The sequence below is a fragment of the Chiloscyllium plagiosum genome, unplaced genomic scaffold, assembly GCF_037043375.1.
Source record: "Chiloscyllium plagiosum isolate Xiang-an unplaced genomic scaffold, Cpla_swu_hap1 HiC_scaffold_1, whole genome shotgun sequence".
Classification (NCBI taxonomy): domain Eukaryota; kingdom Metazoa; phylum Chordata; class Chondrichthyes; order Orectolobiformes; family Hemiscylliidae; genus Chiloscyllium; species Chiloscyllium plagiosum.
The window spans coordinates 143,284,959-143,297,336 of record NW_028270139.1 but is presented as its reverse complement, the minus strand read 5'-3'; the positions used below and the strand labels follow the sequence as shown (position 1 = coordinate 143,297,336).

The 12,378-nt window shown below is 41.6% G+C and overlaps 1 protein-coding gene across 5 annotated transcripts in view; it reads right to left on the bottom strand.

Moving 5' to 3' along the window:
- The window catches only part of lzts3a (leucine zipper, putative tumor suppressor family member 3a), a 200,491-nt gene that overhangs the window by 121,098 nt on the left and 67,015 nt on the right, over window positions 1-12,378 (bottom strand). Inside the window, exon 1 of one of the 5 annotated variants that reach the window (XM_043702360.2) lies at window positions 2,422-2,536. The exons of the other annotated variants lie outside the window; for them this stretch is intronic. The gene's annotated coding sequence lies outside the window, so the exon portion shown is untranslated. Of the gene's footprint in view, window positions 1-2,421; window positions 2,537-12,378 lie in introns of those variants that run through there. 5 annotated transcript variants of the gene reach the window in all.

Sequence of the window (12,378 nt, the reverse complement as noted above, 5' to 3'; positions counted from 1 at the left end):
ATGAGGTAAAAAAAGAGTCTTAAACGTAAACATTTTTTTAAAAAACCTCACAAATTTCTTGTGAGAATTCCCACTGATGGTTGGTAATTCTCAACACATTTAGTGCTACCGTGACAGGCTGTTCATTAACTTTTAGTGTTGTGTCAATGGAAGTAGTCACTATGTAAACAAACAAGGTTAAACATGTCAAACAACCTCATTTAGTGCTTTCTCAAGCCAGACCAACAATAAGAAAGGTGAGAAAATGAGTGACTTAACACGTGGGAGATGCTAAAAATACCAGTTTCTTATTTACTGAAGAACCCATTGCTGTCTCACACTCTGAGCTGATGAGGCACAACCAGGCACAGCCAGTAAAGCATTTACTTTCTACTTTGCTGCCACGTTACCATTGACAGAGGTCACAAAGCCTCTCCTTCCCATGCAATAAACCTTTAACCCTCACTCCCTTCTCATTGTCACTAAGGGATCAAAGATTGTTGGGAAAAGGAAGGAATGTGAAGTTGAGGATTATCCCATCAGCCATGATTGGATTTGATTGGTGGAACAGGCTCGATGATGGCCTACTTCAGCTCCTGTGTCTTATGCTTTTCCACCCAATGGCACAGCACTCCTTCCAGCTGAAAAGTTAAAAAAATCACACTATACCAGGTTATAGTCCAACAGGTTTCATTGGAAGCACTAGCTTTCGGAGTGCCGCTCCTTCATCAGGTGGTTGAACAGATGAAAGACTCAACAAACAATCAAGGTATTTTTCAATGTATAATTTCAGCTACATCACACTGTAAACTTTTGCTATAAATTCTGTGTCTTACAATTGTGTCCGCCACAACCACCTGATGAAGGAGTGTCGCTCCGAAAGCTAGTGTACTTCTAATTAAACCTGTTGGACTATAACCTGGTGTTGTGTGATTTCTAACTTTGTACACCCCAGTCCAACACTGTCATCTCCGAATCATGCCTTCTAGCTGAGGCAGTATACGGCTGTTATTTTTGTCAATCTTGTCTAGTGTATTCCAGAAATAAAAACAGAGGTTGCTGGAAAAGCTCAGCAAGTCTGGCAGCATCTGTTTTGAGTTTAATGAACTGGAAGTTCTGAGGAAGGGTCACTCGATCCAAAACATTAACTCTGATTTCTCTTCACAGATTCTGCCAGACCTGCTGAGCTTTTCCAGCAACTTCTGTTTTTGTTTCTGATTTACAGCATCTGCAGTTCTTTCTGTTTTTTATTTAGTCTACTGTATTCACTGCTTACATCACCGCCTCTTCTGCACTGGGAAGAGCAAACCCAGACTGAGTGACCACCTTGCAGACCGTCTCTGCTCTGTCTGCCAGTATGTCTGACTTTCCAGTTGCTTACTGTCCCATCATGCTCTCTGCTGCAGTGTTCCAGTGAAGGCCAGTACAAGCTGCAGGGATTGTACCTCAATTACAAATCTGACACTTTACAGCCTTCCAGACTCAACATCAAGTTCAACAATGTCAGAGGAGGAATGCTGTCCTCTATTTTGACATTCCCCAACACCCCCAAACTCTCTGAGTACCTGTTTTTCTTGACTTAGCTTATGGCACGGTTAAGCCATATTTATAGAGTCAATTATGCTAGTAAGACCAAAGCTGAGACATTACGTGCCCCCAGTGGGTGAATTTGGCCAATGGGGGGGGGGGAGGGACATTGTGTCAGGTGACCAGCCCACTCCCTCTCAGAGCTCATTCCCACGCAGAGGGCGGGAGGCTCCAAAGTCGGCAGCTCACTCGCCATATGTAAGCATTCCTAACCCAGTACCCTCGAGCAAAATGCAGCCAGGTTCCATCAGGTGTCCTGGCAGGGGGGAGGGGTGAAACAGTCTGCCACAATGTCCCCCCACTCCTCATTTTGAGCTCCCATTCAGCACCTCGCACTCTTCTCCATAACCATGACCATCCTCTTTGCTTTTTGTTCTGTGATACCTGTGATCTCTAATCCCCTCGCCTTCTAACCGTCTGCTGATCTCGCCTTTTATTCCTCATGCTCCTCCCTGCCTTTTACTTCTATTTATAACAAAAACATTTTTCTACCTCTTCAGTTCTGATAAATAGTCATAGTGGTCAAGAGCTTCAAGTTCCTACAAGTAAATTTCACCAACGATCTATCCTGGTCTATCCACATCGAAAGCACACCCAACACAGCCACAGAAAAACATCCTTAACATTTCGCAAACAAGCCATTGGCGAAGATAAAGTATCCCAGCCTGACAGAAAAACTCGTCAGAAAACATTTTGCAGAAACTAAGGCCCTTCAAAGTTAAATGCTAAATCCAAGACACAAACAATAACAAAATGTTCTATCCTAAAAGCAGTTATACAAGAAAAAACAGATTTATTTGTGTCAATAGTAATCCAATTTGTAGGCTTCATGTAACACTATAAATCATGATTTACCTGTTACTGGAAATCTTAGAACAGACTGCAGCCTCAAATATCTGAGACTGTAGACACAATGTTGTATAATTGTATTCAGTTGGGTCAGTTTTTAGCTGATACACACATTCCTTGTCCTCGATAAGGGATACTCAGCAAAGAAGATCGACGCACTAACAAGAACATAACAGCAAAGGCTTACAAAACAGGATTTAGCATGTCCTACCTGCACTCGAACCCATTAATCACTTTCATTTCTCATGTCAGAAATTTATGCAAATACAAAAGTGACCTTTCAGATAATCAAAGTGATTTAGAATAGTTCCCTCTCGATGCCTAGTCCTTTGACAATCTTTAACCTTTTGTGCATTCCTGCAGTTGAACATTAACCAGCAGGAATAAGAAAGCCTTGGCCCAAATACACAAAAAAACTCTCACCATTCACAACCCCGTCACGTTGATCTGATTAACATATAAATAGTTTGGAGGTTAGCGACCATATGCCATGGTTCCTGAGTGAATGACCCAAATCCATTCTTTCGATTTTGATGGAATATGAATTGTTGGGGAGAAAGTGTATCCGTTAGAATGTTATCCATCATGCTGCACCCTATTTTGTTCACTACCTGAAGTAACATTAGCTGACTGACTATAGAGATGGGTTTATTACCATCATTTCGAGAATGGTTTTAGAAAATAGTTGCATTCCTAAACATGACAATAAGCAATAGGCTCTGCTGAAATGTGACATGGAGGTTGTGGACTCATCTCTCTCATACTCATTCTATACAGTGTCATGCAACAAACTTGTGAGGAAAGTTCTCGAGTCAAAAAGTGTGGCACTGGAAAAGCACAGCAGGTCAGGTGGCATCCGAGGAGCAGGAGAGTGGATGTTTTGGGCATAAGCCCTTCATCAGGAATGTATAAAAGGAACAGTAGCAACACAGATACAAAATTGGCTGAGTAATAGGAAACAGAAAGTAATGTTGATGGATATTTTTCGATTGAATGAAGATTGGTAGTGGTGTATATGGACTCTAGCTTTTCCTGATATATATTGACCTGGATCTTGGTGTGCAGTGAATAATTTCAAAAGTTTGTATATGATATGAAAATTAGATACACTGGAAACTGTGAGGAAGACAGTATAGAACTTCAAAACGAGTGGGACACAAGTTGGTAAAGTGGGCAGATAAATGGCAGCTGAAGTTCAATTCAGTGAAGTGTGATGTGATATATAGCGTCATAGAGCTCTGCAGCAAGGAAACAGGCCCTTCAGCCCAACTTGCCACCCAGTTTTCACAGTTTAATCTCGTCCTGTTTGCTTGTGTTTGGTCCATATCTCTCTATACCTATCTCATCCATGTACCTGTCTAAATGTTTCTTAAATCATAAGACTGCACTCACTTCCACTACTACCTCTAGCAGCCTGTTCCAGACACTCACCACTTGGTCTGAAAAAATTACCCTCTGTACTCTTTTGGATCTCTCCATTCTCACCTTAAACCTGTGTCCTCTAGTTTTAGACTCCCCTACCACGGGGAAAAGCTGTTGGCTATCTACCTTAACTATGCCTTTCATACTATTTTATACCTCGACAAGGTTATCCCTCAGTCCCCTACCTTCCAGGGAAAAACATCTCCTCCTATCCAACCTCTCCTTATAACTCAAACCTTCCAGTCCATGTAGCATCCTAGTAAATCTTTTCTCCATTCTTTCTAGTTTAGTAATATCCGATCTATAGTAGAGTGACCAGACCAGAATTGCACGCTGTACTCCAAATGTGGCCACACCAATGTCTTGCACGGCTGCAATAAAATATCCCAACATCCATCAGATTCCTGATGAAGGGCTTATGCCCAAAATGTTGATTCTCCTGCTCCTCAGTGCTGCCTGACCTGTTGTGCTTTTCCAGTACCACACCCTCGATCCCATCTCTTACACTCAATGCTCTAACCAATGAAAGCCTTCTTCACTGCCTTGTCTACCAGAGACTCCATTTTCAAGGAGCCATTAACTCCTATCCCTAGATCTCTTTGTTCTATAACACAGCCCAGGGCCCTGCCATTGACTGTGTAAGTCCTGCCCTGATTTGCCTTACCAAAATGCATCACCTTGCATTTATCTAAGTTAAACTCCATCTGCCATTCCTCAACCCACTGACCCAGTTGATTAAGATCTCACTGCATTCCCAGATAACTTTCTTCACTGTCCACTACACCACCAAACTTGGTGTCATCTGCAAACTTACTAACCATACCTGCTGGGTTCTCATTTTGGTATGAAAACCATGAACAGACAATGGAAAATAGCTAGCCCAACACTTTAGAGGAACCTGGTTGTACAGATGCATAGATCACTGAAGGTGGCAAGATAGGTAGAGAGTGAGAGTCAAAGAGTGTGCTGCTGGAAAAGCACAGCCAGTCAGGCAGTATGCGAGGAGCAGGAGAGTAAGTGAGGTAGAGACTGAGGTTAATATAGCAGGAAAAATCCTCAGCTTTATTAGTAGGAAAATAGAATACAAGAGCAAAGAGATGATGTTGCACTTATAGAAGACACTTGTTAGGCCTCATTCTAAGAAATGTGAATGCACTGGAAAGAGTACAGAAGAGATTGACAAAGATGGCTCCAGGATTGAGAACTTCAGCAATGAGAACAGAATGGAGAGTCTGGGACTATTTTTCTCGAAGGAAGAAGGTCTGAGGCGAGATCTGATTGAACTTTTCAAAATGGTGGTCTAAATAGGATAGACAGGTGGAGACTGTTGCCAGTCATAAAAGGGTAATGACAGGGCACAGGTTTGTAAATGTGAATTTGTAAATATTTACAATCAGGTTTGTAAATAGTGTATGCAAGAAAAATATTTTCACACAATGAGTGATGTAAGAAAATCCGTTTCACACAGATAGTAGTTTGGATCTGGAATGCACTGCTGGTGGCAGATTCAAATGGGATATTCAACAGGGCAACAGATGGTTATTTAAACAGAAACAGTGCATAGGACTCTGGAAAAAAGCAGAGTGACACTAAGCCACAATGCTCGATGGAGAGCAAGTGCAGACACAACGTAACAATTCTGTGATTCTGTGGTGAATTCTGTTTTAAATAGACTCAACTTGGAAACAGACCTTATCTGCTGTCAGTCTGTCATTAGTCCCAGTCTTGCTTCCAACTCATTGGCAAACATAAAGTCAGCAATACTCACAATATTTTGTTCTGAACTTTAGTAAGTTGCATCAAAATAAATTGCACTGTGAATACCAAAGAAATGATGGTGATTTCCAATGAGAGAATCTTGCTGGGTCTTACATCATTTATTGGCGGTCATTAAATCAAGCTATTCATTGGCTTGAATAATACCAAATGTTTCTGGCTTGCTTACAAATGCCTGGAGGTGAACAAGTGGGAGCTGGTCTTGTGGCCTGTGCTATAACTGACTCAGGCATGTCAGTGCTGGTGTTAACCTCCTGCTCTCTGACCTTTCACCTCAATCAGATCTTAACTTCACCAAAGTAAAAGTCGTGGACTGATTGCAACAGGAAAAATTCCCATCCCTCATCTCATCCCAGAAAATGGAAGCAAGGGAATAAATGTAAAATCTAAATTAAATAAATCCCATGACTTAGCTGATCCCTAGTCACCCCTGCCTCTGGTCATGTGGTATCTTCTCCACCTGCTCAAGGGCACCTAGGGTGGGCAATAAATGCTGCCTGCCAGCGACGCCCACATCCCACAAATATTCACAACTCAGCTACACATGACAGGAGAATAAGGTCAAACAGCAGGTTCAAAGATCTGCTTGGCCTACATCTGCACCTATTTTCTATGTTTCCTTATGTGACCATGGATAGGTCTTGTTAACTGCTTTCCAAATGACAATTAAGCTCAGGTTCCAGGGGCTGAATGAATGATGATGTCAGTGGGCTAAAGCTGCCAGTGAACTCTGATGAGCTGTTTCTGCACATTAGCTGTCAATGTATATCCATTCTCAAAGTTGGTGGGCCACCGTGAATCATTCAGCAGGACAAGTGACAACGCAGGCGAGTAACACAACAGCTGTCCCTTCTCCTAGTGCAGGTGACAGTATCACAGTGGGTTTAGGAGCACAAATATTAGGCCAGATCTTCTGATCAGGTCATGGGGAGTCAGGTCAAGAGGGAGGAAGGGTGGGGATGGGAGTTAGGTCAGCTCCAATGGAATGGGTTTGAATGTCGGTATGGTGTCAAGGGGTTGGGATGGGGATTTGTTAAATATTTACCTGGAAGTTAGATCAGATTTTAATTCCTATAATCCTATAACTATTAAAGTAAATCATTGGGAAAAGTCCATTTTTTAAGACAACGGCCTTTTAATAAATTGCAGCCAACAATGGACTTGAGTACACACTGTGCTAAATTTATAAAGCAGCACGATTGGGGCCATCAGTTTTGATCAATATCATACAAACAGTTTCATTCCTTAGGAGGCTTGAGTATTTTTTGTAAGTCTCTGCATGGCCTTAGATGGTTAATGAGATTAATCTCCTGAGATGCCATTACCGATGTTGCTAATACTCAGAAATCTATATCAAATGCCAACTATGAAAAACTAGTGTACATTCTGTTCACTCCATTTCACACACTGTACAACCATCAACTATTGCAAATAATCAGGCAACAGAATACATATTTTCTCTTTTGTTCAAGGAGTCAATTTTAATTGCCTCAGTAAATTCTAAAGGTAATCAATCTGAATATCAGCCATTTATGATATAAACCAGAAGGACCATAACAACAACAAGTTGGTCAATCACAGAATACCTATAATTATGTTAGCCTCAAATTTCTTAAACAGCTAAGGCATCTAGTGAAGGGATGTGAACACTGAAAATGTTAATCTGTTAAGTAATGAAACAGCACAAAACCAAACTTCTTTCATGGAGTTGGATGAAATTGTCTGAAAGACCAATTCAATGCCAGGGCATTTAATATTTTGTACTCAGGTTGGCTGATGAATGAATGAATAATTCTTTGACCTTAAGTAGCTAATGACTAATGTGTGGAGTTGTATTCTATGTAAGATTCAAAATTTGAATAAGTCTTTGATTTGAAAAATAAATACACTGGCATATAAGTACAATTTTACTCTGATTTCAATGTGTCTTTTTAAACTTGCATTCAGTTAAAAAGTTTACTGAACTTGTCAGAAACTAAACTGATGACAATTTATTGTTGATTTAGCACAAGGTCCAGGTCTAGTACAGTTGCTCACAAGAAAAAGTAAATTTATGCCCAAGTCGAACAGCCAGTATAGATCAGTGTATATATAAATAACAGATTATAAGTTTGGGAACATGTCTTGTTAAATTAGCACTTCCTATTCATTTACACAGTACACTGAGAAGAAACATACAAGTGGCTCGAATGAACCTAAGGGAAGGAACTTTGTGGAACTTAAGTCCCGTAAAATAGACTGCAAACCTTTCACATCTTCATGTTACTGCTAACACTTCCTTCTCTATGGCTGTGTGCCTGTGTGCAGTGCCCAGCAAAGCTCTGGAATTTATTTTAACTAGGTTTCATGTTCCGTCAGTTTGAATTTGAATAAACACTTCGTCTAGTTCTGTGGGTGATGTATCTGAAGCTACTAACTGAGTTGGCCTGGATTATCAAGCATTAAAATATGAGTGAAAAGTAGCCACCCTTTAAAAATTTGAAAAACTGCTGTCTGTTCCTGACATGAATCGTTGGCCTTTTCCTCAAGTTCTCTTCTATGGGTTGAGTGGGGCAGGCTAACTTGGCAATAAAGTTTACCACTTGATTACCATGCATAAGAAGCATTGTGCAGGCCTTATGCATGTTGATGCCAGAAACTCACTGATGACTCTATCCTTCCTTGGATCTACCGCCAATGCCTTGTTCTTGGACAATGGTTCCTTTCCCGCTTATTGTAAGGTCAGCGTTCTCTAGTGCCGTCAACAAGATCCTGATCCTCTGGTCATATTTATTCTTTGTTTTGCAATGTGGGATCATTGTTGTGAAGCTTAAAAGGGTTCAGAAAAGATTTACAAGGATGTTACCAGGGTTGAAGGATCTGAGCTACAGGGAGAGGCTGAACAGGCTGGGGCTGTTTTCCCTGGATTGCTGGAGACTGAGGGGTGACCTTATAGAGGTTTACAAAATTATGAGGGGCATGGATAGGGTAAATAGGCAAAGTCTTTTCCCTGGGGTCGGGGAATCCAGAACAAGAGGGCTTAGGTTTAGGGTGAGAGGGGAAAGATATAAAAGAGACCTAAGGGGCAACTTTTTCTCACAGAGGGTGGTACATGTATGGAATGAGGTGCCAGACGAAGCAGTGGAGCTGGGACAATTGCAACATTTAAGAGGCATTTGGATGGGTATATGAATAGGAAGGGTTTGGAGGGATATGGGCCGGGTGCTGGTAGGTGGGACTAGATTGGGTTGGGATATCTGGTCAGCATGGACGGGTTCTGCCTGAACTGCTGTGCTTTTCCAGCACCACTCTAATGTAGAATCTGGTTTCCAGCATCTGCAGTCCATGTTTTTACATGGACCAAAGGGTCTGTTTCCATGCTGTACATCTCTATGACTCTATGAGGAGATGCCACCAGCTGGAGCAAGTCAAGCTCTAGGCTTGGAGCTACAGACGGAGGTCGCCACTGACTGAGCCTGAGAGGCAGGAGGTGCATCAGTAAGGGAACATTTTGGAGACAGTGAACAGGCCATAACTCAGTTGGATTTAGAACAATTATAGAAAAGGATAAGGATGTGCCAGGAATTAAAGTTCTAAACTGGGGAAAGAGTAATTTTCTGACACAAGATAACATTTGTCCCTAGCGAACAAGGAACAGTTACTTGGAATTAAATCTGTCAGACCAGTGGGAGGCATTCAGGGAGAAAATACATTTCAAAAATAATCCCATAAAGACAGAGGATTGGACCAAGACTAGAGAACATGGATGCCAAGAACGATAAAGGTTAACATTCAGAAAAAAAAATAGAAACTTATAACAGATACCAAGATCTCAATAGAGCAGACTGTCTACAGGAATACAAAAGAAAGTTCAAAAAATAAATTGGAAAGTTAAGAGAGTGCTAAGAAGTGAATAGAATAAAGGAAAACTCAAAGGGGTTTTTAAATATATACAGAGCAGGAGAATAACTGTGGAAGAATAGAACGCATTCGAAACCATAGAGAAAAATTGAAGATGGCTGCACCAGCACTGTAGGACCATCTATTCCTTTCTTTCTTTTCTCTATCCTTTTCATTGTTTCTTTTGTTTTTATTCTTCATCTTCCTGATGTCACGGGGAGGCTGGAGCTGTGTCTGCGGTGACCAGAGTGGGCAGTCCTAGCTTCGCAGGCCTAATGCGTGCACTCCAGGAATTGGGAGTGAGGCTACAGCTGCGGTGATGGCAGGGCGGGTACTCCTGCTGTGGTAGGCCTAGAGCAGCAACCTTGCAGAGACCTTGTGTAAGTCCTGGAGCCACACTGGGGCCCCAGCCGATGAAGGTGAACTCTACCTAAGTACTTTTATACCTTAAAATGGTACCAGATTGTGATGCCAGAACACCTTACACTGTATCTCCCCAGATATATGTGACAATAAATCAATCATTCATTTTGTGTGGATCCAGCAGATGGAAGCACAATTCTCAATAAAAACTTTAGATGGAAAAGGATAATGCAGGTACAGACATCAGGCTGGAGGACTGTGTGAAATATTGGAAGATATTTTCACAGAGACAGAAGAGGTACTGATGGGTTTACCAGCCCTAAAAGTAGATAAATCTGCAGGCCCACATGAGATGTACAGAGGAACCTCGATTATCCGAACAACAAGGGCAGGGAGTATTTTGTTTGGATAATCGAATGTTCAGATAATGGAATGCTGAATAACACAGTTTAGCCAAGCATTGGCGCCTTGCGATCTTGTTTGGATAATCCTAAATTCAGATAGTCAAATGCCAGATAATCAAGGTTCCTCTGTATATGAAGCTGTTGACGGAGACAGAGAGGACATGGCAGTAATTTTCCAATCCCCTCTGGCCTCAGGTCCCAGAGGACTGGAAGACTGTTAATGCTGTCCTAATACTAAAACAAAAATTGTGGAAGGAATAGAACTGGTAATTACAAGTCAGTCAGTCTAACCTCAGTGGTGGGAAAACTGTTAGAAAGAATTCTGAGAGACAGAATATATCTGCACTTGGAAGGACACAGATTTATCAGGGATAGTCCACATGGATTTGTTGAGGGAAGGTCATATTTGACAAGTTTGATTGAATTTTTGGAGGAGCTATCTAGGAGTGTGACGAGGTACAGAGGAGATTTACCAGGATGCTGCCTGGGCTGGAGGATCAGAGATATAAGTAATAATTGGAAAGACTAGGATTGTCTTTCATGGCGCAGTGTAGGTCGAGAGGGACTCAAGAGATATGCATAAGGTTATCCGAGGCAGAGATAGTGTGAATAGGAAATAACTCAATACAATAGTGGATTTAGAGGACTTGAGTATGAGGATGGAGAAGTAATGCTGAAGTTATACAAAGCTTAGTTAGATGCCACTTGGAGCACTGTCAGCAGATCTGAGTACCATGTTAGAAAGGATATAATTGCCTTGAAGGGAATATAAAGTAGGGTTACAAGAATGATATCTGATCTTCAGAGTTGAGTGTATTTGCTGGAAAAGCACAGCAGGTTAGGCAGCATCCGAGCAGTGAGAAAATCAACATTTCAGAGCCCTTCATCAGTCAGGGCTTCTTTTCCCCTGTTTGAGTTTCAGAGATCAAGTTACGAGGTCAGACTATACAAATAAGGCACATTTTTATAGAATTTAGAAGGTTAAGGGATAATTTGATCAGTCTTCAAGATAGTACCAGCAAAGGAAGGGTAGATAAAGATAAACTATTTCTACTGATGGAAAGTCTCAAACTTGGGAGGGTGTTGTGGGGCGGGATTATGGTCTAAAGGTTAAGGACAGACAATTCAGGAGAGATGTCAGGGAGTACTTCTGCATAACAGAGGATGGTAGAGGTTTGGAATTTTAAATTTGTTAATTTTGATTCTGAGATTGCTACAGTTTTGATAAGTAAATGTATTAAGGGATATAGGTCAAAGGCATATATATGGAATTAGGCCACAGATCAACCATGAACTCATTAAATGGTGGAACAAGTTCCAGGGGCTGAATGGCCTACTCCTGGAGTGGTCAAAAACCAAGTACCATAGATTTAAGGCAAGTGGCAGAAGGCTTCAAAGAAAGTTCAGGACAAATACTTTCATGTTTGCTGACAACACCACCATAGTAAATCAAATCTCAAACAATGACGAGACAGAGTCATTAAGAGAGAGAGCACCGCATAAAGTCACCATTAATGTCAGCAAAATGAAGGATCTGGTCATTGACTTCAGGAAGCTGAGTGGAGGACTTGCCTCTGTATCATTGGAGCTGAGGTGGAGATGGTCATGAGAGTCAACTTCCTTGGAGTAACGATCACCAACGATCCATCCTGGTCCACCCACATCAATGCAACAGCGTAAAATGCACAACAAGGCCTCTACTTCCTCAGAAGGCTAAGGAAATTGTGCATGTCCACAAGGACTCTAACCAGTTTTAATAGAAGCACCATAGAAAGCATTCTATCTAGATGCATCACTTGGTACGGCAATTGCTCTGCCCAAGACCGCAAAAAATCAGAGTTGTGAATGCATCCCAGATCATCACAAAAACCAGCCTTCCATCCATTGGGTCCGTCCGTATTTCCCACTGTCTCGGGAAAGCAACCAAAATAATGAAGGACTCTTCCCACCCCGGCTGTACTCTCCCACCCTCTTCCATTGGGCAGAAGATTAAAAAATTTGAAAACACGTACCAATAGATTCAAGATCGGCTTCTCCCACAATCTCTCCCTGCACCTTCTCCATAGCTGTAACACTATATTCTGGATCTGTTGCATTACCCAGATATATGGTATGATCT